Source organism: Periplaneta americana, chromosome 17 (genome assembly GCF_040183065.1).
Source record: "Periplaneta americana isolate PAMFEO1 chromosome 17, P.americana_PAMFEO1_priV1, whole genome shotgun sequence".
NCBI classification, from domain to species: domain Eukaryota; kingdom Metazoa; phylum Arthropoda; class Insecta; order Blattodea; family Blattidae; genus Periplaneta; species Periplaneta americana.
In genome coordinates this window covers 57583733-57611295 of record NC_091133.1, presented here as the reverse complement: position 1 = coordinate 57611295, position 27563 = coordinate 57583733, and the positions used below count along the sequence as shown (strand labels likewise).

Below are 27563 nucleotides of genomic sequence, written 5' to 3'. Positions count from 1 at the left end.
ATTTCGGAGTGAATGCATGTATAAATTATAAAAAGTAAGAGTAAAATGCGAAACTTTACAGTGAGTTAGGCATTTTTAGGCGAATATTAACAAATTAGGCTCTAATAACCGTTTTAGGGCATTTTAGGGCACTATAAAACTCTTTGAATACCTTTCAATTTCCATGAAACACAAATATTAATAATTATTTTTACTTTTCTCCTAAAGAAACAAAATAGGCATTTGCCCTAGAATCCGATGTCTGCTCATAAGATAAGAAATTCTGGCTACTAAGATAAAATTTATGGTTGTTAAGATATTTATTTCGGGTCCTATTCCTATCAATAGAGGATAAGCTAATCAACTTTTTTTCTGTTTACAGTTCACAATAATTCATTACAGAAATTATAAATCATTGTGAATTTAGTTTAATTTTACGTACAAGCAGAATGGTATTAAAACAGCAATAGAAACTGTACAATAATGATTATTTAAACTCTTTTGCGCTTTTTCTCTTAACTAGTTATTCAGTGCAGGTGTTCTTGTCGTAATCACTGAACGTCTGTTGTTGTAATATACCACGCACGAATAAAATCAGCACAGTAGTTTGCTTACTATGCTATTGGAATCAGTGCAGTTTGTGACTAAAATGACTAAAGTATTAACTTTCCTAGGTAGAGGAAAATTCCTCGTCACTTTGTCTTGACAGAACAAGAAAACAGCAGACTATCAAAGTCATTTGAGTATGTGATAATAACCTTCAAAGATGTGGAAATTAAAGTTTGTCAGAAATGTTTGCTGGCCACACTAAACATTTCCCAGATGACTCTTCGCTACATCAGAGTTCAGTCAAATGATTTTAATTTTTTGCGGATAAGATGTTTTAACAAATAGCCATTGGTATATAAAAACCCAGTGGCGGCTCGTGAACTTGTGGATTGGGGGAGCTGCAGTAGATTTTGGTACATACAAATTTCACTTCTTGATATCATTACTAATAAGTATAGCACAAAAATAAATGCACTACATATCGAAAAATCAAAACTTCCTGACTTAGTTGGGAGATGTCTGTGGCATCATTTGCCATAATCGCTAAAAAAACTGATACCATCGATTTCAGTCTGAATTTCAAATCGGCAGACACTCAACATGCAATCTACCAGTTCATCCTGAATTGTTTTAGAATTACCTTTAAACAGTGGCATGTTCCAAATGAGTTGTGAGAGACTCGTTTAGATTAGGGCTTACTCACGAAATACACCAGAGTTCTTCGAATCGTTTTTTCATCTTGTCCCGTAAGGAGAAGTTCATATTGGCCACAAAATTTGATACAATCAATATTTTTTAAAATAATTTCACGATTTTTTCTCATTTCTTGATTATGTTTGAGAATGTTTGTTCTGTTCAATTCACTTAGTTGCGCAGCAATATCAGTTTTTCCTAACATAGCCAATGAAACAACATTTTTCAGGTGAGACTGCGAAGTTTCGTGCTTTTTAATTTTAGGGGCAAATGTCCTAAATGTGTCACACCACTCCTAGTCTATGCAGTATCACCAGCGAAGAGGAGGCAAGGAAAACAAAATACAGATTTTTTTTTTGTTCACATCCACGTAACCACAAATTCTTAGCGTAAATTTCATTGTTATACTTCCTTACATATATGCACTATTTCGGCTGGATGAAGCTTGAGTAAGCTTTAAGTCGGGTAACGGACGACCCTGTAATTTCACTTCATTACATCAATAATCTCCGCGAGGGAAAGTTGAGAAAAATAAAATTAATATTCTGTAATTCACACACTCTCATGCTTGCACATTTGCACTGGTTAAGTTACGGTACTAAGACGTCACACCAAAGCAACACTCAGATATACTGATGGTCAACAATATTATAAAACTGGAAAAGAAGTCTCTTTCGTATTTTACGTGCTATATCAAAAGGATTCTACTCGTGCAATCATTTTGAGTTAAGGCAAATCCTAAGGTTCTACTGGAGACTGGATATATAGCCTACGTAAACAATAAGACAAAAAAGAATATTAATTTCGTTATATTAACTCGATAAGATTCTACAACAATAAGTATGTGAAGAGAAAATAAAAATGTTGTCATTAAGTTTCAAGGGAATAGAGAATCCATTTGACGTAGCATTACAATAGCGACGTGGGAGTGGAGGAAAGAGCTTCCCTTACAGCCTGGCTCTGCAAGCCATTGCAGCGAAATATGGGTTTTAACAGCGGCAGTTTCCCTCTGCTTCCCTTCACCTATCTACCCCCTGACCAAGCAAGACACACTCTCTATGAGCTGCCCACCCTGCAGATCCCAGGACGACTTTGAATGCAGTGTCAATTCCAATACAGTCTACGCGCAAAAAGATTATGCATAAGATAATAGTAGGTACACATTACCGGCCAGATGAAATATAAAGCAATTTACCAATAAAAGCTGTAACAATTCTTCTACAAATTAAAACAAATATTATTATTATTTTCCTGTCAAAGCAGGGAGTGCTGCAGCTCCGCAGCTCTTATGGACGAGCCGCCCCTGTAAAAACCTATGTTTCGTCTTTCCATATCATCAATAAGAACTATTACGAGTATTTAATAAGAAATTATCATAAGCGCTTCTTACCTCTTGGTGTGTAAATAGTGTGCAAAAATAACGCCATTTTGTCGTACGCGAACCATTCTGGCTTATATAATTCGATAGTTCGAACCCCACTTCTTGTATTGTTTTTTATTTTCATTGCCAATTTCCTGTAAGTAGCCATCAGATGTTCCTTCTTCTTTTTTAGCTCTTTCAAAAAACACTCAATGCTTACTTAAATTACTTTGAATTCGTTCCAAGCATCATAAACCTGGTTCCTATCTTCATGGTGTTGATTTTGTGGATTCCATATTCTCTACACAATCCACAACAGGCCGTCGGAACGGGTGCACGAGCCGCACTCAGGCTTGTCGTCCGTCGATCCACAAGCCTTTGATGTCCGAGCATTTACCGACATTTCACGGGAAAGGTCGAGCCACCTCGCGCAATAACGCGTCTTTACGTTCCCACGGCGCGAGGATTGACTAACTTCAGACCAGGTTCGACAAGCCACGCGCCGTGGGAACAGGGCTTTAGTGTCTTCTGATGAATCATGTGGAAGTGGTGTTATACTGTAAGTTTTGAAGAACAGTAGAAGTGATATGATATTCAATTTAGTTTGGACGCGTGTATAAGAATTATTATATGTTTGTGCGTAATCCTAATTCGGGTATTTGAAAGTATTCGCTTCTCTTTTCACTATTTGAGTTTCTAAAAATGAGATCTAATAATCCTGTTAATGTAATATACATTCTAAAGAATCTAATCGATTCAAAATACAGTGAACTATAGGAAGACGGTATTGCTGATCAGACTTTAGCTTATGAACTATCTGATCTGATTCAGGATAAATATCAATATAGAGGTGCAGTTGTGATGTATAACTCATTAGATGTAGATAGTGCATCTGACAGTGAAAACAGTGATAAACTTGTGAATTCCGATGACACAGATACACCTTCATCAACAAGTGAGTATAAAATTTCATATCCAGTTAAAGCACAGACATTCGGCGTAAATGGGGTCGGTGGGCTTGCAACTCATCCCATACAGCGTATTCCGAATCTCACCGGACCGGTGGCATCAATGACGTCACGTTGCAGCGAAATCAGGAACAAAACTGCTGGAAGGATCGATGGCTGTCATGGCGACTGTACAAGTTGTTGTCTGTGCTACGCTAGCAAAATTTTGCGAAATTTTCGTACTCCCATCTCGTTCAAAGAAAAGATAGCAAAAAACAATTTATTTCTTGAACCGGTAGTAATAACGGGTCCGTTGACATGTTCGCTCATAAGCCATTAACATATTGTTTTTACGTTGTGCTCATTACAAATAATACAGCAGAACTAAAGCAGAACACACCGCCATGACACAACAGTGCACGATGTTATTCGTCTGCTAATTCCCGCCCTATACAAGAACCAATCAGATTCACTGATGGCGGCTGATGGAGACTGCCACCACCTCTGCAAGTTGATGGCACCGGTGCGACATCAATGACGTCATCGGTGGAATTCGGAACACCATGATGCCTTCGGATTGCTCACCGGTGAGATTCGGAATACGCTCATAGACATCAGGTCGCGGTACACAGGGATGTTCCCCTCCCGCGCTCATAGAGAGAGAAAAAAATCAAAACCAAGCGTAATATTAAAATAGATGTAATAGTGTGCTTGTCAATATTAAAATATGTTAAATACATGAAACATTACAATAAAACAGTATAGGCCTATAGCCCTACTGAGTAGTGAAGAGTGTGTGCATCACAAATATATACAAGATAATTAAACAAGTAAGATAAAACTTACGATGTTTCATTTTATTAATGATCATATGACAGTTAGGCTACATGGAATATGTGTGTATAGATGCCATAAAATGAGTTAATATCATATGGCTCATATATATAAATAACAAAATGATGAAACTTTTACACAGTAAAATGTGTGCACTACACAAAGTTAACTAGATAATAATACTGGTTCCGTATTGTGTTAACATACGGACAATGACTTGATGAAGATCTTGAATGTTACACAATCTTCGTTAAACGAAGCAGAGACGAAGGCGCTCGTAACTGTGTGTGCCTTGGGTCTGAAATGAATATGTAATCTACAGTATTTTGGTAGGAATTTAAGAAAGCGTAAGACAAAATGGACAGTACATGTTGATTGGTCAATTTTAAAGAAGTACTAAACTTACGGAACAGACGTTGAAACTGATGGATCCGGTATTTTTTTTTTTTTTTTATTTCTCTCAGTGATCTCGAAGAAATTAGTTATTCCGCGCTAAGTATCTTGTTTTGCCCAACTCTCTCCTAATTATTTAAATTACTGTACACAAAATGACACAAATGCATGACTGTATGTAGCTTAATTGCTACAAGTACATTTATAGTAGAAAAGTCCGCCGATCCGGTTCGATTCCCGGCGGGGAAAATTTCTACCTCCACTATGGGCGCAGGCAGTGAGCTTCAGACAGGCAGTGAAGCTTTGTAAGTTGGGGAGAACAGTAACAGAGCGGACTGCATTACGGCGCCAGTTCTGGCGGGACGTTTCTCCGTCGTCAGGAAAAGCCAGGTCGGGGTTCCGACACAGATATTGTCATTCGTATCTACTACTGTACTGGCGGAGTACGCTCCCTATTTCAACAGCCAGTTGCTTTGGGAATTGAGCAGGTAAGAGTTCCAGTTTTCTTCTCTACATACGGCTGCGGTCACATTGGAGGCACGCTTGGGCAAGTAAAATGGAAGCGCCTGCTTGCCCAAGCGTGCCTGAAGAAACAAAAGTCGTGAATGTCTGTCACACTGGAAGCAAGTTACAAGGGCAAGCTTGTGCACGCTTGTTCACCCGTCTCCGCCGATCAAATAAATTTGTTTTTTCCAGCACGCTTGTCTGTGTGATGTGATATTTCTAGCTGTTTTTGTGAGTGATTTTTTCCACAATGGATGTTGAAATACTAATACCATGTATTCAAGAAAGAAGGGCAATCTGGGATGCATCTTGTAAGGATATTCTAAAATAAATAAAGAATAACTCTGGCTGTTTAAGAAGATCGGGAAAAATTCCTCTCCGTCCTTAAAATATTCGTTCATCCATTCGTCCCTTAATGCATCCTCTTCTATCATTTAAAACTTCAACACTCCATTTTCCAACACTAAATGCTCTTTATCCTAGGAATCCATTTCGACAACTAGATTGGAAGTGGAAGAGGTTACTTGCATCCAATGTGGCCACACTTACAGAGCAAGCTTCTAGGCACTCTTGGGCACGCACGTGTGGTTACGTGGCTCCTAGGACAGATAGCGTTGAGACTCTATGGACGGACTTGCTTATATTTTACAAGGTTGTATTGCTAGTTCTAGAACAGCGGTGACCAAAGCGGGTGTCGTGATTACATCGTGTAATCACAGACATTCAAACGGGTACGAGGAGTTTCCTGTACATTGCTGTGCGTTTCATTCACGTACTGAAAACAAGCAGTGGCGGTATCATGTCGCTCTACAAACTCTGTCTCTACAAGCAGTAGAGGTGGTTTCTTAAAGAATGAGAAGGAGAAATCTTTTGTTGTTCTGTCGGACAAAATATAATATGTTTACTTTGCTCAACGGTTCAATTAGGAGTGTATAGAAACATTAATTGCCATGCTGAATAATGTATTATTATTAATATTACTGACCACTAAGTATGTGTTTCTATAATTCTTCTGTACGTGCATGAATATTGATATTTTTAGATCTTCTCCCTAGAAGGATAAAATTATTAGGTTTTATCTCAATTTTAATCTTAAGATGAGGGTAACTATTTATTACTTATTATTTTGTAGCAAACTGATTGAATATTATGTGCCAACGAACTGTTAAACGTCAGGAATTGACATGTCTTAAATCATAGACAGGAAGAGAAAGATGAGATAAATAAATGTAAGGAAATCAGCTACTTAATGGAGTTTGAAATATATCGTACTCTAAAGCCTTTTATTAGAACAGAATTTTTCAAAAGAGTAATGATTAAAATAGCTCAAATAGCTAACTTGAACATAAAAAGTTTTTAATTTTGAAAAACTACAAATTTCTCGACCAAGTATCGACAGAAGAATTTAGAAAATTCCTGATCATATTCAAGAGGAAGGTTAAAAAAAGGAAACAAGAAAAATAGTATATTATTCACTGGCTCTTGATGACAGAAGTGACATTACTGATACAGCAAAGCTTGAGATTTCTATCCGCGGAATTGATCAAGATGTTAGTACAGGAACCACCACTGGTTGTAGTTTTCATGCCAAGTACTTTTCCTCCGTCTCCTTACTTCATAGGCTGTCTGTCGCATGTAATCACTGCAGCTCGAGTTTTGGTCACCGCTGTTCTAGAAAGACCCTTTAGGTCAGTGTTTTTGGTGTATAGAGATTCTTGGTTTCATCATCACGTCACTCATGTATGTATCGCTCCGTCGCAGATATTGTAATCTGTGTCATTAGCTTCATCCCCTGCTATTTATGTACTGTCTGTCTCAGGTGATGATTGATTTACTGACTTTATTTGTACACGTACTAGACTTGTTCAGCCACTAGGTTATGTCATATTTTTGTGTGTCTTCAGCACTACGCCTCAGTTTCCAGTACTTTCAGTATTTTCCAAAGTGTGGAATTTATTACCTTGTTACTTCATCATCATCATCATCATCATCATCATCATTATCACGGCATAAGCCTTGTGGCTCGTTCCGTCTTCAAGAAAACTGATCCGACCATCTCATCTGTGGCTGCCGACATTTCTTCTACCAACAGGTTTATACTTACATATTATTTGTGGTATACGACCTTCACCCATTCTTTGTATATGATCTTGCCATCTTTGTCTGTAATCAACTAGACTCTGAATTTCCAATTCTTTTCTAATATCTCCATTCCTCTTTTTATCTATGACTCCATAACCTGCCACCTGTCTCAAAAATTTCATCTCAGCAGCCTCTCTTTTCTTCTGTTGTGAGATAGTCAAGACCCAACTTTCACATCCATAAAGCAAGGTTGGGATCGCCATTACTTTGTAAAGTTTTAACAGTGTTGCTCTATTATAATTTTTGAAAGTTCTTTTTATTGTACCACATAGTGCTTGGAATTTGTTTAATTTATTTTGCACATCTATATTGCCGGTATATGACACAATGTAACCAAGATAATTAAAATAATTTTGTTGTTGGATGGGCTTATTATTTATGCAAATTTTTGCTCTTAACACATCTGTTCCTCTAAGAGCCATTATTTTCATTTTTTCATATGAGATTTGAAGATTATATTCACTTAATCATTCTAATTATAAGTCATTTTGTTATGTAGTTATTAGTAATATTCTCTACTCTTGTTATTGTTTATAGAGTTTATTAAATTGTTAATCCGATGGTGACTTTTCTTTGAAGATAATGTTAGAGGCAACAAAAAATATCCTATACGCCAGTGATCCATTGTCCTCCTGAGTTTTTCCCAGGCACTACCGACACTACAACGTAAACGTCTCAATTATCAGCCATGACAAGATGAAAACATCAACAAATAAGTTCACACCATAAGCTTCATGAACGATATTATCCTCCAAATTTTGACGATACATTAATAATGCTCACTGTTAAGAAATAGAATTCTGTGGTACGTCTGCAGCACTTGTAGACTATCACCCTGCACGCAATACTATCCTTTGTAACAGAAGAGGAATTCGAGGCCTCTGAGTGGAACCTCGAGATTAAGGGCCACTTTACGATGGCGCAGGTGTCCCCTGTCGTTTTTCTGACGGTGTGAAAGGCACACAAGCGACCCCACCCTATACAATTAATGGCGAGGGGTGCAGTAACAACACATCTCCCACGAAGTAGGGTGACCGAGAAAATGGCAAAGATAAATATAAATGAAGTGGAAACGAAATGTCGTCACTCAGGGAGGCAGGTTTCTTTCCAACAGCGGCCTAAGTGACAACACGCAAGCATGAGTTCGCTGGAATTACACCACTACCCATCAAACTGCCAATCAGAATAATATATTCCACAATACCCCAATTATATGATGATGGTAATATAATAATAATAATAATAATAATAATAATAATAATAATAATAATAATAATAATAATAACAACAACAACAACAAAGTCACCGGCGCACGTCAGTCGACAGAGGCGTTTATCTTCTGATCTGAAGTTGCGCTCGTTCGATTTCCACTTGGGCTGATTATCTGATTGTGTTTTTTTTTCGATATTTTCCCCAATTGTAAGGGGAGATTCTGGTAATCTATGGCGAATTCTCGGCCTCATCTCACCACATACTATTTCACTATCACCAATCCCATCGACGCTAAATAACCTAGTAGTTGATACAGCGTCGTTAAATAAGCAACTAAAAAAAGTTGAAAAGTAATGCATACCAGTTCCCTACTACTACGTACCTGTGTGTGCGTGCGTGCGTGCGCGCGCGCGCGTGTGCCTGCCTGCCTGAATGTATGTATTTTTATTTCATTGAGTTATTTTACGACACTGTATCAACATCTAGGTTATTTATTTTAGCATCTGAATGAAATGAAGGTGATAATGCCGGTGAAATGAGTCCGGGGTCCAGCACCGAAAGTTACCCAGCATTTGCTCGTATTTGGCTGAGGGAAAAACCCCGGAAAGAACCTCAACCAGGTAACTTGCCCCGACCGGGATTCGAACCCGGGCCAGCTGGATTCGCGGCCAGACGCGCTGACCGTTACTCCACAGGTGTGGACTGTATGTATGTATGTATGTATGTATGTATGTATGTATGTATGTATGTATGTATGTATGTATGTACACTGCAATTGGGTTTACATACGGTGGTAGTGATATACATGCTGTAAGGGGTATAAGTGCCATTATTGTAACTGATGATTATTCATGTCATAAGGAAGAAAAAAGTCCTTACAATAAAATTTTTTTTCTAACTGCAATATTTAACTAATTATTAAAGTTTACAATAATAGACGTTTTGCAACGTTGCTGGATAGGGAGAAGTGGGTTCATAAGAACACATACAGCTCAAGCGGATACAGACATACCGGTATACACCAACTTACTGTTATTACTAATACTACTGCTACTATTACTATTTCTATCACTATTGCTACTGGTACTACCACTGTTACTCCTACTCCTACTTCTACTGTTACTGTTATTACTACTGTTACTACTACAATTACTACTGCTACGAATATAATTGCTACTGCTACTACTACTACTTCTATTGTTACTGCTACCACTACTATTGTTACAACTATTGCTGCTGCTGCTACTAGCCCTACTACTATTGATACTGTTGTTGCTACTGCTTTTAATATTACTATTGCTACTACTACTACTACTACTATTACTTCTATTGTTACTGCTACCACTACTATTGTTACTATTATTGCTGCTGCTGCTGCTACTAGCCCTACTACTACTGATACTGTTATTGCTACTGCTTTTAATATTACTATTGCTACTGGCTACTACTACTACTACTACTACTACTAAGCTTACTACTGCTACCGAATTGGGCAACTGGTCAGTTCAAGCACTATTACTGTACACATATTACACAAATAATAATAAAACTATCGGACCTTGATAGTGTAGTTGTAGTAGATGCAAAGCCGGCCTGTTGAAAGTACATTCTTCATTATTACTACGCTACTACTAGACTGCTGGATTTTAATTACAGATTACTCTGATGCGGCGTTCTTCATGTACTTATGCACTGCTCCGTGAGATGGCGGGTCGGAACAGAATCAGATCGAGCTGGGAAAGAAACTAGAATGTCATCAGATATAGCTAAATCTCATGTATGAAGATTGAGAAGCAGATCCTATGGATGAAACTGTCTTTTGCAGGAATTGAGATTGCGTAAACTCCATTTGGCTTCCCCAATAAAGTACAGTTAACCGCAGTGCTAGAAGGGCTTATGTCCTCTTCTTGTTTACAAATTCTACATAAATCGCCCCTCAGTTCACAGCCCATTTTATCCAACGCAGTAATCTTGTATTACTGGTTACACTGCCGTTTATAGTCGGCAGTTTGAAATTCATTGAAGGATTTTAAGAGTGGAGGCAGCGAAATACACAGAACATTGGCCACCGACATATGTGCGAAGCGCTCACTACAGCACCGATTGCTGCGAACAACTCTGAGGCATACGAGGAAATAAAGTGGGAATAAAGAAAAGAAATAAACGAGCTGAAGGGATAAAAGGAAATTGAATGAAATAAAGGTAGAGAACTCTTGAGGTGAGACTTTATCAGGATTTGTCGATGCTACACTTTCTTACTTATTGGCTTTTAAGGAATCCGGAGGTTCATTGCCGCCCTCACATAGCCCGTCATAGGTCCCTATTCTGAGCAAGATCAATCCAGTCTCTATCATCGTATCCCACCTCCCTCAAATCCATTTTAATATTATCTTCCCATCTACGTCTCGGCCTCCCCAAAGGTATTTTTCCCTCCGGCCTCCCAACTAACACTCTATATGCATTTCTGGATTCGCCCATACGTGCTACATGCCCTGCCCATCTCAAACGTTTCGATTTAATGTTCCTAATTATGTCAGGTGAAGAATACAATGCGTGCAGTTCTGTGTTGTCGATGCTACACACTGATTCTAAAATTTAAGTTTTGGTACTTGATCAACTGATACTATTTTCCTAGAGGTGAAATACAATGTACTGAAGAAAAGTATATTAGTTTTCGTAATTCCTGTCTTGACCTCCCATTTTAAATACACACATTAATCTGGAGAGACAACTATTAATGAGATGATGTCGAAACATTCCCTTAAACTGCTCATATTAATTTTAAAGGAGTAAAAACTAGTGGAATATTGCAACAAGAAACAACGATGAATACTTGGAGAGAATGGTGGAGTTGCTATCATCTGAATCCCGAGATATGCGCGATAAATTCCTAAACTCAACGCGCTTCGCCAGCTGATTTATCATTGTCTACTGAAGACTGAGGGGTAATCAATTTTTTGATAATCTTTTATTCAAACATTGATTTCACAACCTGAAACTTAGTATATTTGTCTCTTGGTGACGGAGATAAAATAATGTTTCCAGTTTGAAGGGAAGTATCGGCATGAGTTCATTAATAGTTTCCTTGTCAGTCGATGAAATTGAATGGTACTGATGACCAATAGTAAAATGAGATTGGAAGAGAAATGTTAAGAGAATGCCTTCCAGTGCTATTCTGCACTTTATATAGTTCATAATTAGTTAGAGAATTAGTCAATTGACTGACTAACAATGAATAAATTCAAATCCCAGCTTGATTGATTAACAGATTGATTGGCTGGACGATGAGATTGATGAAATTGAATTATGAGTGACCGTGACCGATTGACTATTTGATCTAACTAGCATACTGACTGGTTTCCAGACTGACAAATTGGCAGGCTGGATGAATGATCGGCTTACTGAATAAGAAACAGGTCTAGTTCAGTGATACAATTTGTTTTCTTTTGTTACGGAGGAAGGCCCTAAAGCTTGCACCTCAGCCTGAAGCTTACTGTGCTGACCTCACCCTTAGATAGGAATGATTGTTTGAAGTCCGCAGGACAGTATTCCTGTAAGTATTATGGTGCCATCTATCGATTTAGCTAAACATTACCCTGATCCGATGGAGTCCGTTCCTCTAACAAACATACTGTCGGTGACTCAGGAGAAGACGAGAGCGGACTGAGGAGGAAGGGATGTGAACAGGTAGCGTAAGACAACACGTGCAATATTTGTACTGCAGTAAGCGGAAACATTAGGTCTCCTTCTGTTCAACTTAGCTTTAATTTCCATACGCATTGTTACTCATGTTTCCTGCACGAGTAATAACCTGGCTACTGGGATGCTTATCTGAGCGATGTTTATAATAATCAGCAGCGATAGTCAAGAACGTCACATTCTTTCCGCTCGTCTTCTCCTGAGTAACGGACAGTACATTCTCATGGGGCAGATAAAGAAGTAATTTTTTTCCTTCCACCATGTTAATAATCTCAAAACATGTGCCGATACAAATTTTAGCCACTCGAGCGCAATTACTAGGGCCGGAAAGAAAGTAAGTAACCGTGGGGCCGTTTACAGAAAGAAAGCCCAATTTCATGGAAAGATTCATTGGAACAAATACAGCAATAATTGTTGAGCTATTTTTTAACATATTCCCCACTGGAACTGAGACACTTGTCATACCATGGGATCAACTTTTGTATTCCTATGTCGTACAAGTCTACCGCCTGGGATCAGAACAACTGTATGACAGTCATCTGCACCTCTCTGTTGATCCCACGGAATGAAAAGTCTCAATTCCAGTGGGGTATATCTTGAAAAATAGCTCAACAATTGCTGTATCTGTGCCAATAAATCTGTCCATGAAATTGTGTTTTTTCTGTAAACGGTCCCAAGGTTACTTACTTTCTGGACGGCCTTCGTAATTGCGCTCGAATGGACAAAATTTGTATAGCACTTGTTTTGACTTTATTAAGACGGTGGAAGAAAAAAAATAACTTTTTTATCTGCCCTCATGAGAATGTTTCCTTGTAAGAGTTCTTAATCTCTCATATCGTAGCCATCTGTATGCGTATCTCATTACTACATCCTGCTGCATTCTATATTGACCTGAAGATAACTCTTCTCTAAGCCCGGATCATATAATTATAGGCTACATATATGTGATCAAGGTTTACAGTATCATGATTCACTATTTGGTACCATCTATCGATTCAGCAGCACATCACCCAGATTCGACAGAATCCACTTACGAAGGTCCTCCGTCCACCTGGGACTTCTGCAACTTTCTCAGATAGATGTCATCTGCATGAAAATCACGGTACTACAACTGCTGCATCCTCGGTCGATCTGAAACTATTGAAAGTTGATAGATGAAGTTGAATTTAATGAAAGTGAAATGAGTCCGAGGTCCAACGCCGAAAGTTGTCCAGCAATTCTGCTTCATTTGGTTGAGGGAGAAACCCTCAGGAAAAACCGAAAAAGATTTATACTACCCAGAATCTGAATTTGGGGTCGCTAGTTTCATAGTCAGATATGATAGTCTATAACTATGGACTTATGACTGAATTACTGTGTTATTATTAACTAGATGACTTACTGACTGAGTGACTGATTGCCTGACGGATTGTCTGACTTACTTAGGGCTGCCTGACTACTTGACTAGGAGATTGACTGACTGACTTAGTGACCGGCTGTCTGGTTTGTCGATTAACGTACTGAACTACAAGGAGTACTCAGTAAGTTTCCGGATTGGCCTGAATGTAGGCACCACACAGGATATAGGAAACGGAGAAGTTATCTAGAACCAGGGAAACGCGTGTATTGAAAGGCATAGAAGAAGACTAGCGGTAAGGCGCATATAGAGAGATTCCACGAAAAATCGCAGTAGGTCCTTGACATGTTTTCACAAAATCACGTTTAGAAGTTTAGTTCTTAACCCTTAAATTGGCAAAGTATCCTATAGGATAGAACAGGTTAATAGGCTGTAATCTAATAGAACAATAGGAAAAAAATTGATAGGAAAATTAAAATTTTACAATACTATCTATATATATAATTTGAACTGGTAATGGAAATTACGGGAAAACGGCTGAACGGATTTTAATAAATGGCCCCTCATTTTGAAGCTTGGAACCCATAGTTTTTCGGAAAAGTAGTAGTTTTCAGTGAAATGTCAATTTTCCTACATAATTTTCCTATTTTCCAAAATCCATCTGTTGTCAGTTTTGAGAACTAATTTTATCGAATCACGGCCGACTTGATTGAATTTCAGAACAAAACACAAACTATAATAAACAATAGGCTATTACCTGCAGGATTGCCGACATATTTAGAGCTCAATTCAATTTGTTATTAAAAACTGATTCTGCAGTGTATAACAATTATCTGAGTACAGCTGTGTATTGGATATTCAAATCTACGAAACTTGAGGTGGTTTGATGACATTATTATCATTAGAAATTAAATATTATTATAATTAAGATCATGATGCATCTATTTTTCATTAATTGTACATAATATTGATGCTATATTGATGACATGAAAGTGAAACTTTTGAGGTTATGTAAGTAGATGTAGAGAATATCTTAATTTAGATCTTCATTTCTATAATTTACTGAGTGGCTGCTATATATAACTACAAAACTTATGTAAGATAATAATATTGTAATTAAAAATCAAATATTTTTTAGCCCAGTGGGGTTGGGTCTTTTTCATATACTTAATGGTGGTGTAGTGTAGATATGGATGTGTGTCACTGTCTTCAGTATTGGCTCGACAGAGCACAAAAATTACAGTTCCTAAGGAAAGATCAAAAGGTATTACTTACTGATAAAATAAGAGGCTTAGAAAATTTTGTAGTCTCCACATCATTTCACCAAGATCTCTTAGTAGGATAAAATGATTTTACGCTCTACATTTCAAGTTCTACATGCAGCAGCTATACGAAAATGCTATTGTTCGAAAGCTTAGCAAATCTGACATTTTTTTAACTTTCGCCTACAATCCACAATGACCTGAAATAGCTACTGCTATCGTCCTGACATTGATACTTGCGTTTTCGCGTTGAAACTCAAAAACTGAAGGTGGATAGGTTCAAGAGAAAGTATTTGGCCTAAAAAAATCCATTCAGTGGGAGTATGTTTCATTATTATGGAAGCAAATAACTATTAAAAAGACAAGTATTCTTCATTGAAAATAAATCTGAAAAATTTTTATTTGAACGTCTAACGAACTTAATTTGCAGCATATAAAATATGGACATTGCGATAGTTGTTTTCTTTACAGTCCGACAAGATTGAATAAACTAGTGTGAGAAATGAAGTTTTGCCAAATACCAGGAAGCTGTAATGCTAGCAGCATTGACGTGAGTGCGAAATATCATGGACTTTACATCTAGCGGAGCGGCGTGGAATTACATCCACAAATACAAATATTAATTCAATAGTACCGTATTTAATGTAACATATTTTATATCAAATCTGCATATTATGAGAAATATTGCGTATTTTTTCTTTGCTTTAATGAGATAAAATTAATTCTGACATTAAGAATGAATTTACAATAACGCTTTATATACACATTGCTGATAACTGCAAAGATAAAAATGGTAGTAATCTGATGCTTGTAATAATTAGTAAAGGCATGTGGACAACAATAAAACTTAATTTGCTAAAACCTTAAAATTTCCAATATATTTTAACTTCTATTCATTTATTAGGCTTAAATAAAAAAAGCTGATTTTTATTGTTCCATGAACACAGAGATAAAGACATTAGGCCTAATAAAGAATTTTATTGGCTCACGTTTTATGAACTCTCGGAAATCGAAAGTACGATTTTGAGCAATTTGTAATACTGTAATTGTAGCAATTATAAATAGCACATATACACCCTGACATTTTAACACAGCACCAATTAATAAAACTATTAACTAGCCCAGCAACAATATACATTGGAGTTGATGACAGCTTGTTTCGCGGGTATCTCCACACCGGCCGCCTAGATAGCAGCATCAGCGTCGTTCGCGCACAGAATTGCTAGCTGTCCGGTATTATTATAGCACAAGCCCTTAGAAAAAGATCCTTCGAGGTCCATGAAGAGATGCACTGCGTTGCGTCTGAAGGTGGCGGAATTAGAAGAGCGGACATCGTGGCTCTAGACAAGACTAATAGTAAAGGCTTTATACTAGACCCAACTGTTAGATTTGAGATGAGCCAGACCCAACCATCTGAGGTCAACAAAGAGAAACAACAAATTTATGAGCCTACTATTCCGTATTTTCGAGAAAAATATCAGATGGAAGGCACCTGGGAAGTACATGGTTTAATGATCGGAGCGAGGGGCACCATCCCACGATCAACTGTAAACACTATCAAAACATTTGGAATCCATGACATCATTCCAAAAATAATTACTTCTAGCATTAAAGGGTCTGTGGCGATTCTGAAAAATCATTTATAGGGAATATCATAATCCCCCCCCCCCTCTTTCTATCCGTTAGTGTGTGATTGTTGCAATATATGTAAAAATTTATTATTTCTTAAATTTAAGCTCCTAGTTCACATTTCAATTTGACTCATCTATTTTACTGTAATCGTTATTATTCTTATATGTGTGTTATTCTGTGTTTTTGGCAACCCAGGATGCCTGGGAAGGCTATTTTTTGGGTTATTTTACGACGCTTTATCAACATCTAGGTTATTTAGCGTCTGAATGAAATAATGCCGGTGAAATGAGTCCGGGGTCCAGCACCGAAAGTTACCCAGCATTTGCTCGTATTGGATTGAGGGGAAAACCCCGGGAAAAACCTCAACCAGGTAACTTGCTCCGACCGGGAATCGAACCTGGGCCACCTGGTTTCGCGGCCAGACGCGCTGGCTGTTACTCCACAGGTGTTGACGACTATTTCTTGGAAATAAATTATATATAAGGTATTTGGTTTTGCCAATTTAAGGGTTAAAGACAATCTGGTGCTGTTTGAGAGACTGACTCAACAGACATGGCAACAATGATCTTCAGTAACATAGGCATGTATGTTTAACTATACAATAAAATACAAGCGAGTGTAGTTCGGAAATTTATTGATTGCACCTTGTACATGTGACTGCTCCCGTGAATGTTTGGTATGAAATGAAATTGGACCCGTGTGACTTCATAAGTTGGTAGATAAATACTTAAGAAAATTAAATTAAGAGCCAGATACCATGAAAAAAAAAAGTATGTTGGAATGTGCGTAGTTGGAGCCAGCGCGATAACAGCGTCCGATAACTGGGAGCAATATAAACCACAAAGTTAACAGCTTCAATTCGATAATTGGAAATTAATTCCATTGCCATGGAAACTATCTGCCAGCTGCGGATGCCTTCTCCCACTTCAATTTCAATTTTCGAACTGAAAATAAAAGAATGTAATTACACAAAAGTTTTATCTCTGTAATTAATTTCGTGATACCGGAATTCCGAGCTCAGCGCTGTGGAGGTCATAATTACATGACGTCATTATACCCGGCTTTAAGGGTATATTGTACATTATGTTATAAGCTGCTATGAATCCAACAATGTGGGATAAGAACGTTAAGCTATCTGATTTATTAAAAATCTAACTAAAAAATCGGTAAAGCAACCACAGCATGACTTTGTGCGAGCGGTTAATTCCAATGCACAGACACGTCCACATTGAAATCAGAAAATAAGAGTAGCTTAGCATTGGAGTTCTTTCATTTTCGGTGATGAAAGAATGTCACGTTTTGGGGGTTAGCTCTACTTTCGTTTCCAAATTAATACAAAAGGGAGGGGGGAGGTCGAGAATGGTATCCTGATGACTAAATATAGGCCTACGTGAATTCCCGCCTATATTGAAGACTTAACAGTAAGAGAAATCCGAATTTGGGAATCAGATCAGTTTTAAAAGCACGTACTTCAGTGTTATCATTCATGGTGTTAGTGATCTACGTGAGTTATACCTACTTATCTTTTACAGTATTCTGCCTACTACCTGCTAACATTGCAGTAATGTTTATAGTCTATTACTTAGCAGTCAGTCCACAAACTGTATTAATATTGTAATTAGAGGAGAAAAATTAGCTCTGGCACCGGGGATCGAACCCGGGTCCTTGGTTCTACGTACCAAGCGCTCTAACCATTGAGCTACGCCGAAGTTCAATCCACAGCACCGGATCGAATTCACCTCCTCTAGTGTTTTTCCCTTTGTGGCCTTACTCCAAGTTCGACATGTAGGCCCATGTTGACATATTTCGAGTCAACTGCCATTATACAAGGAGCGCACTCAATTGAGAATAGTAGCGAATTTTTCTCTCTAATTACAATAATTGTTACCATAACAGATAAATTATTTAGGACCAAAAGTTAATCTTTACGTGTATTAATATTGTTTTATATTTAATTTATCTAAAGTTATGCAATATTTGTTGAAAGAAAAGCCTCTTCCCAACCTTTTTTCATAAAAATAGGCATGTGACAATTTAGTACAGGAATTCAGAAATTCAAATAATTTAAATTAGGTTGACACTAATAATTTCGAGGGAAAAATTGTTCCGAACCCGGGACTTTTGACTGAGCGCGCCAACGCCCTTCAGACTGAGCTACCTAGGAACTTTACCTGGGTAGCTCAGTCGGTAGAGCGCTGGCGCGCTTAGCCAAAGGTCCCGTGTTCGATTGCCCTGGAGCAATTTTTCCTTCGAAATTATTCAAGTCACCTTCATAGGGAGCTATACTTGAAAGTTAGATTTGTATAGGTTGACACTAGTTCGATCTATTTCAAATGTTGTTAGACTCGTACTTAGTACAGTAGTGGCGAAAAAAACCGGACCGACCCTTGTAGCTGATTTCAGAGCCTTGTTCACTCCAGAGCACGATAGATTGGTAACTGAGACTTTCGTGGTTCGAATCCTGCCTGGGAAGGAAACTTTTTTTGTTCCTTATTCAAATTTATTCCCAATACTTTTCGATTTCTGGTAATATTCATGTTCTGGGAATAATAAGTTAATTAAAGAGTAAAATATCGCTACATTAGAAAAGTATTGGGAATAAACTTGAATAAGGAACAAAAAAAAGTTTCCTTCCCAGGCAGGATTCGAACCACGAAAGTCTCAGTTACCAATCTATCGTGCTCTGGAGTGAACAAGGGTCGGTCCGGTTTTTTTTCGCCACTACTGTACATTTACGATGTAAAATTGTATTATGAAACGAACATTAATATAATAGATGGAAATACCTAGCGAAGGAAATATTATACAGTATTTGCTATATATTTCAGAACTTCAGCTGACTAGAACATATCGTAAGTAAATCCCTTAACCAAGGTTATCTCACTGATGTCACAACCGTTGTCATTGTCTTGTCATGTTCCAAATCGTTTTAGAATCCTAGTAGAAGATGATTATTACTTTTTCCAATAATTGAGTACGATTGAAGTTTTTCATGCATTAAAAATCGATATTCACTATTATTTTACACAGCTCGTATCTCACATCTTTGCATGATATAAGGCTATCACTATAATTTAGAGCAAATCACTCGCTGTATGACTAATACAGATCTTCACAAAACGTCACGATCAAACTTATCAGCATGGATGTATTATTAATAGGACGCGAAACTCATTGACTTTCCCTTTTCAAATTTCAGAGATGATAGTATATAAATTGATCTAGCTGCCACTTGTTTTGTGTAAGAATAACAAACTACTTGATATGTCTAGCAGCACACCAAGTGGCAAAATTATAATTATGTGCATAAGAAATTTTCCCCTTCCTACTTTTGAAACCTTGTAATTTAATTTAAAGTAAATAATTTACATTTTTATTCGTCCCCCTTCCACTGAAAATGTGTATTGGACCCAATATGAAGTTGGTAGAATGTGAGGATTCTGATATGCAGCCTAACTGAGAAAACACGTGTTATAGTTTATACTACCTTGTAACACAATTTATTTAAATACATTTAAAATGGACAATAAAAATGGCTAGACAATTAAATTACCTTTCATTACTTCCTACTTTACATTATATTACATTTAACAACAGTAGGCCTGTTTTAATAATTCATCTAAGGTTCACAAAACATAATTATTTTTTAACATATATTTCACAAACACATATAGTCTACCACTTTTCCTAGATTTTTCTGCACATTTCTTCTAACCATCTTGCATATTTCATGATAAGGATAACGGGATATTGCCATGATGCAGTTCTAACATTCACCACCTACAACACCGGGTTACAGATGACTTGTTTATTTCTTCCTTTCCAAAATAGATGGAGCTGATCGCAGTTTCGCATCCTATCATTCACTATTCATCCGTGTTATCAATATTGTTTTTTCTTTCTCTCGCGGAACTGTACTTGCAGGGAGTTCTAAATTTTTATTGTATTCTTTATACCGTAGCTTTAAATAAATCATTAGCAATATCCTATTCTGTACAATACTTTGTACACTGAATTTGACGTCTTTCTGTTTCCCTTCTCTTCTTATGCCCGTCCAAAAATTTGTGAACATGCCAAAAAATGTTTTTAATATACGAGCAAATAGATTTATTATTTTCTCTTAGGCGTAGTCGTAGGCTTATGTAGTTGCTGGATGGATTTGATTATCTCTATGAACCGCAGCCCAAATAACGTGGGATAAATGGGATTATTACAAATTTTATTTAATTATATGTGGTATGTTTGTTATAGCTGTGAAATAACACTATATGTGCAGAATCATTTTATATTTCACCACATAAATGTTCTATGTGCTTCCTGAATTACTGTGTAAACATGTAAGCGATACTTAAATTTCTCCCATGTACAATATTAATATCGGTACTTCGACTCGGGCAGCCATCTTTGGAAGATTTGATTTTGTAGCTCTGCCAGAGATTGTGGCATTGGTGGAATGTACATATCGTCGTTGTTCCTGCAATAACTTCTATGTGCAAAATGTAAAATTTTTCAGTAGGAAGAAAAAACACATTTATTTATCCTATGGCAACCGTACATAGGAGACTGTGAATTCTTATATTTTCGAAACAAAGAAATATAATTACATATAAGAGATTTTATTATTTGCTGTATCACTATTTAAGTTATTTAATAGAGCAAAAATCTGATAATCGATAAATATGTCACATAGGAGTTATTGCAGGAACAACGACGATATAATCCTTGACTAACTTCCAAAAGAGGAAACGATGGGATGTCAGGTTTGTTGAGCCTGGCGGCCAAGGAGTCTGGCCATTTCGTCCTATTCAGTTTCCCAGTAGCTAATCATTAAGGTTGGGATGAAGTAGCTCTATCAGGATAGGCATCCTTGGTCCTTGCGTTTTGTTTAAAAACATTAATAGTTGTTGCGTGTCCCCCAGCCGACAGTACTGACGACGTATATTCAGTTCCTATCGACTGTACTGTCCATTAACTGATGTTTTAACTAGGGGTGGGGAGCGCTCTTCCCAGCAGGTAGAATTTTAGTTAGTGGAAGGGGGTAGTGTTTACTTAGACTGAAGCAAGTCAAGGCTCTATTCTATACAGCTATACAGTCTATCCTGATACAGCTACTTTATCAGAGTCTTACTAATCATTAATGAAGTCGCTCACTTCTAAATCAAAATGTGACGGTACCGGTACCCCACCCTACTGAAAAATTAAGAAAGTTCTCCTTCAACTGAGGTCACAACCGGTCCTTCAACATGTCCACTGTCCAGGTAAACAATGCCAATAATGTTTCTCTCCAAAAAGAAAAATGGTTATAAATATTGTCCTTTGAAAGACTGCAAAACACTTTCACTTTTGGTGAATCACACACAAATTCCACATTAGGATATGGATTCTCGCTTCTCCAGATCCTCAAATTTTGTTTGTTTACTTTTCTACAACAGTGAATAGTTGTTACCTCGGCGCTAAACACAAAGAACGATTCTAAGATTTCTTCTCTTACCGAAATGTTGATAAAGTTTTCAGAGGTCTCTTCATATTGCGCAAATCAAGATTTCAGGTATAACTCCCTGTAAAGTTGATTTGAATAATTTCGAGGGAAAAATTGTTCCGGAGCCGGGTATCGAACCCGGGACCTTTGGTTTGACGTTAGTGTGCACTCGAAGTTGGTTGCTTGACGGTTGTCAGCCCACTTTGAGGTCTGTGGATATAGAGGGAAGGATTGGATCGGTGTCGGTTAGAGTTCCCGAGTAGCTCAGTGGTAGAGCGTTGGTACGTCAAACCAAAGGTCCCGGGTTCGATACCCGGCTCCGGAACAATTTTTCCCTCGAAATTATTCAAATCAACTTTACAGGGATTTATACCTGAAATCTTGATTTGCATAATACACGTCACTGTTCGTTAACAGAAAACCACAATTTAAGTCACACGGAGTTAGTGTGCACTCGAAGTTGGTTGCTTGACGGTTGTCAGCCAATTTGAGGTCTGTGGATATAGAGGGAAGGATTGGATCGGTGTCGGTTAGAGTTCCCGAGTAGCTCAGTGGTAGAGCGTTGGTACGTCAAACCAAAGGTCCCGGGTTCGATACCCGGCTCCGGAACAATTTTTCCCTCGAAATTATTCAAATCAACTTTACAGGGAGTTATACCTGAAATCTTGATTTGCATAATACACGTCACTGTTCGTTAACAGAAAACCACAATTTAAGTCACACGGAGTTAGTGTGCACTCGAAGTTGGTTGCTTGACGGTTGTCAGCCCACTTTGAGGTCTGTGGATATAGAGGGAAGGATTGGATCGGTGTCGGTTAGAGTTCCCGAGTAGCTCAGTGGTAGAGCGTTGGTACGTCAAACCAAAGGTCCCGGGTTCGATACCCGGCCCCGGAACAATTTTTCCCTCGAAATTATTCGTCTCTTCATATTGTCTTCTTCAAATAGTGGTTGCAACAACTTAATTTGTAAATTAAGGAGAAACCTCCACATCTTTGTTCTTACTATCCCGAGTTCTCTACTGGCTCCTGTAGTTTACTTGTGAGGACTTCGGAAAAATGATTCCCTAATTTGGTCCATATCCAGATCAGCAGAAGACGGCAGTCCAGAACTTTTGCCTTTGCAGATAAACCTTTGTTTATAATGTTATACCAACGTCGGATTGACTTCTTGTCGATACCAAATGTCGTTCGGAAACGACGCTAAAGTGAGTCACTGATTCGGTCTCGGCAAACAACAAACAGTAATGAGCTTTTTATTGTTGAGTCGCCATTTTACATTGTAGCACCGCAGTGACCAAGAAGACAACTACAACATGCTTTGTTGACTCTGCAGTTGTTCATTTGTATGTTCAAATTATATTATTTCATTGCTTTTATTTGTCTGGATATTTGTGTAAAGAAAATTGAAAACCTGAATTGACAAACATCCCGAGTACATTGAAATAAATTGTTCAGAAGTGCAAGAAAACTACGTATCGTAGATTATTATGATGTACCGAAGTACATATGATATTTCCGTGCGGAAATTCTGCGTCATCATATAATGATTGATGAGTGGAACGGAGAAAAATTCTCTCCGGCACCGAGATTTGAACCCGGGTTTTCAGCTCTACGTGCTGACGCTCTAGCCACTAAGCCACACCGGATTTCCATCTCGATGTTGGATCGAATCCTCTCAGTTTAAGTTCCACATCTTGGGTTCCCTCTAGTGGCCTATCCTCATGCACTGCGTCATAGATGTATGACAGTGGCACAATGTCCACACATGTGCAGAGGTGCACTCGTTATAAGTGACTAAGTGGCCGGGATCCGACGGAATAAGCGCAGTCTTAAATCACTGAGGGCCGTATTCATAGACATTTTTAGCGCGGGTTTCCGGTGGATGATCAGCTTTTTTCGTATTCATAAACCAGTGTTAGCGATAGGATAGGATTTGAATTCTGTACAAGTAACCAGTGGATAGCCGGGGCTAGCTTAGTACGCTCGTAGCGCGTGCTGCGAAATGTCTATGAATAGCACCCTAAGTGATTATTGTTTCGCATATCATATATTATTACGATGTACCGAAGTACATATGATATTTCCGTGCAGAAATTCCGGTGTGGCTTAGTGGATAGAGCGTCAGCACTTAGAGCTGGAAATTCAGGTTCAAATCTCGGTGGCGGAGAGAATTTTTCTCCGTTCCACTCGTCAATCATTACGTATCGTAGGCTTGCAATTTAAGATTATTGATAAATATAAAAAAAATAATAAATAAAGGTTTAGAGTCGGACTTGGGAGTTTTTTTTTTTTTTTTTGCTCGATGGTAGCTAATGCAAAACACAATATATGTCAGATAAAAAGTCAAATTCTGTAAACTTTGGACTTGGAATATTCGTAAATTCAGGTTTTCAATTGTAATCGTCTCATTCATTTTGAACCATGTCGTATGAACAGTATTATCATTATCTCTTTGGTAAGGGAACTGATTTGTTGGAAAGCGCTTAAAATATGTTACGAGAAAGTATGTGTCATCTTTATAACACTCATTTCTTAAAATAATCATAATATTTGAAATTATTTCGCCATATACTGGTGTGTATTCTTTAACTGCTTCGAAGAATGTGTTGGTGGCCTATCATATGGAACACACACACTCTGTAAAGACACATCGTTATCGGCGACATGAAGTATTCGTTCTTAATCTTACAAGACACCTTGGAACTCAGTTTTACTAAGGTCCTTATTCTATTGAATCTACTGTAGAAGTAAATTGACTACTAACATAACTAGAATTTATGTTGCCCTAAGCCTGGCTACAATAAGTGCTTAAACATATACAGTATATTGAATGAAAGTAAAGCCATACTCGTGAAGGGATAAAGGCTCGCAATTCTGAGATCGTAATCAGATTCTGTACAGCCCTTTCGTCCTTGAGTTGTACCCCTGTCTTCAAATCGACAATACAGTATGAAGTTAGGCAGGAATCCTCCCCAAAGCAGTAATGGGGCAGGGATAGGGGGTGGACTTACCAAAAAATAAGAGGAAGGGAGTAATGGAACTCGGGAGCGTTACCATGGTAACACTCTGCGGTACAGTCTGTCAAGAGAGCGACGCTGTACAGTGACAGCTTTGAGTGTTTTCGTGACGGTACCCGTATTCATTTTTCAATAGTTTCCTGTCTGCAGCGTAGTTGGGGACAAGCTCGTAATTAGTGTTGCATCCCTTAAAGCAACAATGGTAGGTGATAATTGATCCGAAATAAAACTATGTTCTCACATTATGTTCAGTTATTATAAAGGTCGACTGTCTTATTTTAAAAATAGCAATTTTTTACAATATGAAGACTATACAGGATGAACTGTAATGTCATTAATTTCAGAGGGTTATCCTGTGATATATTTAAAAAAAAAGTTTCATACAATTTTGCTCGTTTTTGCTTCTTTTCGAGATAAAATTGTTTTATAAGAAACATTTCATAGTGTGTTTTGGGAAATCCATTAATTTAGTTCCCAATATCATAATAATAATAATAATAATAATAATAATAATAATAATAATAATAATAATAATAATAATAATAATATGTGAGGGCGGCAATGAACTTCCGGGTTCTTTAAAAGCCAGTAAGTAAGTAAGTAAGTAAGTAAGTAAGTAAGTAAGTAAGTAAGTAAGTAAGTAAGTAAGTAAGTAAGTAAGTAAGTAAGTACTAATAATAATAATAATAATAATAATAATAACAATAATAATAATAATAATAATAATAATAATAATTATAATCCAAGACACGATAACCCATGAAGGACCATGACCTATCAGGCGGCTGCTGGCCTCACGTCCACATGTTGAAGCAGAGGTGGACGATCATCCATCCAGAATGGGGGTATCGTGTGGTTAGCACGATGATCCCCCCCAGCCGTTATAGTTGGCTTTCGTAACCGGATTTCGCTACCTATCTTAGCTCCCCAAGTGCATCACGATGCTGGGTGGGCACCGGTCCCGTACACTATCCGAAATTTCATGAGAAAATTTCTTCCCCCATGAGGACTCGAACCAGCATGCATTCCGTAACGCGAGTCCAAGACAGGATGACTGAGACCACGACGCCACTAATCCCCAATATGCTCAGTAAATTTAAGAGAACAGTGTGTTATGAAAATGAATTATTGAAAGAATATCAGCTTTGTCTTTTAAATGTGCAGAAAATTTGATATAAGCCAATGTAACATTTTAAAATTTCTTTGCAGAAGAAAAGTTACATTTGTTCGGATCAAAATTCTGCATATTTAAAGTACAAATCTGCAATTCTTTCAATCATTTATTACCATAATACACTGATTTTTTAAATTGATTGAGCATTAAATCAATTTTTAGGAGGTTTTATCAACATCTTAGGTTACTTAACGTCTGAATGAGGTGAAGTTGATAATGCCGGTGAAATGAGTCCGGGGTCCAGCACCGAAAGTTACCCAGCATTTGCTCATATTCGGTTGAGGGAAAACCCCGGAGAAAACCTCAACCATGTAACTTGTCCCGACCGGGAATCGAAACCGTGCCACCTGATTTCGCAACCAGACATCCTAATCGTTTACTCCATAGTTGTGGACGGAATTAAATCAATGTCTTTACCAAAGCACGCTACGAAATATTTCATATAACACAATTTTTATCTCGAAAAGGAAGAAAAGACCAGCAAAATTGCATTAAACTTTTTTGTTTGAAATATCTCGAAGAATAACCCTCTGAAATTAATGACATTACTTACACTTCATCCTGTATACTTTTTAGTGTTGCATCACTTCTATTGGTCGAATATTTTCTTGATAGAGATCTGATAGCGAAATAATACCCCTTGAGGTGTTAGATTAGTGACTGATCTTTCTAGGTTTTCTCTGAAGTTGACTGGAGCAACTTAAAGAGCTGTGTTATTTTCAGATTCACTTGTCAGTAAGGCCGAACAAAAAGATGGTGTCCTTTATTTTCGCAGAAGATATATTCTTTCCCTACACTTATACATCTTTTCTTCATTGGTGTTACATAGGATACAGGAAGGTGTATTGAATACGTATTCCTGTTCGGTGTAGATGGCTTGATAAAGTCATGGCCTGTCATCAATATAAACAAAGTAACAATAGATTTTCGTGGTGCTTGTGGAATTTCTTCAGGATTTCTTTTAAAATACATTAGATTGCTGGATTAATTATGCCAATAGTTAAAAATATAAATGACAGTCGAGAGGAAATTAAACGCAGAATAAATATGGGAAATGGTTGTTATTAATAGTTTGAGAAACTTTTATCATCCAGTCTGCTCTCCAAAAAGCTGAAAGTTACAATTTATAAAACAGTTATACTACCGGTTGTCCTTATGGTTGTGAAACTTGGACTCTCACTTTGAGAGAGGAACAGAGGTTAAGGGTGCTTAGGAAAATATTTTGGGCTAAGAGGGATAAAGTTACTGGTGAATGGAAAAAGTTACACAACGCAGAACTGCACGCATTGTATTCTTTACGTGACATAATTAAGAACATTAAATCCAGTCGTTTGAGATGGGTAGGGCATGTA

At 37.6% G+C, this 27563-nt stretch overlaps 3 non-coding genes across 3 annotated transcripts; all 3 read left to right on the top strand.

The window, feature by feature from the left end:
• The first annotated feature begins 22274 nt into the window (after positions 1-22274).
• On the top strand, positions 22275-22346 carry TRNAD-GUC (transfer RNA aspartic acid (anticodon GUC)). The gene has a single exon. It is a non-coding gene; the product is annotated as a tRNA-Asp (tRNA).
• A 212-nt stretch (positions 22347-22558) lies between these two features.
• On the top strand, positions 22559-22630 carry TRNAD-GUC (transfer RNA aspartic acid (anticodon GUC)). The gene has a single exon. It is a non-coding gene; the product is annotated as a tRNA-Asp (tRNA).
• Positions 22631-22843: 213 nt separating this feature from the next.
• Positions 22844-22915, top strand: TRNAD-GUC (transfer RNA aspartic acid (anticodon GUC)). Its single transcript has one exon. It is a non-coding gene; the product is annotated as a tRNA-Asp (tRNA).
• Positions 22916-27563: the final 4648 nt, after the last annotated feature.